This window comes from Olea europaea, chromosome 10 (assembly GCF_002742605.1).
Source record: "Olea europaea var. sylvestris chromosome 10, O_europaea_v1, whole genome shotgun sequence".
Lineage (NCBI taxonomy): Eukaryota > Viridiplantae > Streptophyta > Magnoliopsida > Lamiales > Oleaceae > Olea > Olea europaea.
Genome location: NC_036246.1, coordinates 4,551,959 through 4,554,469, shown reverse-complemented (window position 1 = coordinate 4,554,469; position 2,511 = coordinate 4,551,959).

The window sequence follows — 2,511 nt, the reverse complement described above, 5'->3', positions numbered from 1 at the left end:
TTTTTTTTTATCCCAAAGGCGATGTAAGATTGAGATTTAATGACAATAATGAAATATTCAAAATCGACCACGATAAACAAGATTAATTTCATTTACTGAGTGCTCTTAACTAATATTTAACTTCAACATCATCCTCCAACAACTGTTTAACATCAATTTCATCCATCAACTATTTTTAGTATTAAAACACACCTAAGCTATTGATTACAATTAAAATCATCCTTCAACAACTAATGAGCGTCAAACTCCATTTATTCATTGGACAACGGATGGATGATGATAAGTCCAACTAATCAGATCCTTGTCAACACCTAGCCACAAATCATTAATGCCATACAAAAAGAGCCTTAATGCGTAACAAAAACATTCTTGATGCATTACAAAAACAATCTGAATGCCTATACAAAAAATTGGCCCTTAATGCCTCCACAACCTTTAAAATCATCCTCGCACCGTATTTGGTGGGGACATTTTGTGCTAATTACTCTTGTGAAAATTCTCTACCAAATATGGTGACTACCAAATACGGTGAGTTTCACTGCCACATACGGTGAGTTTTACTATCAAATACGGTGAGTTGGTGAGCTGACAAATACGGTGAAAAGTTGCCAAATACGGTAAAAAACTGCCAAATACAGTAAGCGTGAATACGGTATTGAAATTTATTGTAGTGGACGAAACCGGATTCATTCATACCGTATATGCACTTTACATATCATATATGCAACATACTGTATTTACGCATGCCGTATTCGCAGCTTACCATATATACAGCATACCGTATTTGTATCAGACCGTATTTATAGCACACCGTATATGCAGTACACCGTGTTTGCATATATTGTCTTTAGATACCGTGTTTGGCAGATATTGGTTTTTGTAATTCAATATTATTTTCTTTTTTATAATTTTATTTCGGGGAATTTTAAAAAAAATGTGATTATGAAGTTGCTAATTTTTAAATGTGTTTTTTGTTGAAGATAAAAATGATTTTTTTATGCTATTTGTAAAAAAAAAAAAATTATTGTAATTTTATTATCGTAATAAGAAGATTTACTACGATTATTTAAAAAAAATTCACAATACAATAAATCCATACTTTTAACCCAATGATTGCAAAAATCTTTTGTGTATCAATAAAACGTTTCTCATTCAAACAATAATGCCAAATTTTTTGGCATCATGCTTTCATTTTCGTCTTTTCAAAAATTTAACTTTTTTCGTTTTTGTCTTCATTTTTTTAGATTCTTTTGTTGTTAGCAATGATTATTTCTTTGAGATTTTTATTGTATTATATTGGAATTAAACTTATTCTTGTAATTATAATTTTTTATTAGATTTAATGCATATTTTTAACTAATAAAATAAAAAACTAAACAAATATAAGGTTGCATGATTAAATTTAAAAAAAAAGTCGTTGCATGACCGCACAGATTGTATTATAGCATATACGGTATGTTATATGTTGTAATATGCATATTGCTATAATATAACAAAAAAAATTGTACAGCAATAATTTCTCATTATATTATGCTAAACATTGTATTATAATATATACGTATAGTATGTTATATCTTAACTATAACGTATAGTATTATAGCATACCGTATTTGCACATATTGTCTTTAGACTAATCACCAACATTTGTTATAAATAAATCCAAGTCTCATGTAATGTAGATTTAATTCATATTAATTTACACAATTGCATTTCTAGTACAGACATTGCAGTGGTTTAATTCGCTCTAGAATGATTTCAAAGTTATTTTGCACCGACATAAGAAATTTCAAATATATAATATGTGCCACTGCATAATCATAAATCGACTTGCATATTCATATACGTTTTATATTTTGTCCTTCATATATTTTAATATTTATTTTATGCTTATGTTGAAAAAATAAAAAATCTGGAATTTTTTTTTGACATTCGGTTTAATAAGTGAATGTATGGTGTTCTGCACTCTCGATATTTGTAAGTGCAAAAATCGGTATATACGGTAAGTTGCCTGCAAATATGGTAGACAACATATACGGTATTGAAATTTATTGTAGGGGACGAAACTGGATTCATTCATATCGTACATGCATTATATATACCGTATATGCAACATACCGTATTTACGTATACCGTGTTTACAACTTACCGTCTATGCAGCTTACTGTATTTACATCATACCGTATATGCAGCACACCGTATTTACAACATACCGTATTTGCATCATATCGTATTTACAGCATATCGTATTTGTATCATACCATATATACAGTATACCGTATTTGCACATATAAACTTTAGATACCGTATTTGGCATATATTCGTTTTTGTAATTCAATATTGTTTTATTTTTTATAATTGTATTTTCGGGAGTAAAAAAAAAGTGATTAAATTTTTAAATGTGTTTTTTTGCTGAAGATAAAAATGATTTTTTTATGTTATTTGTAAAAAAAAAAAAAAATATATATATATATATATATATATGTATGTATATATATATTATATATATATATA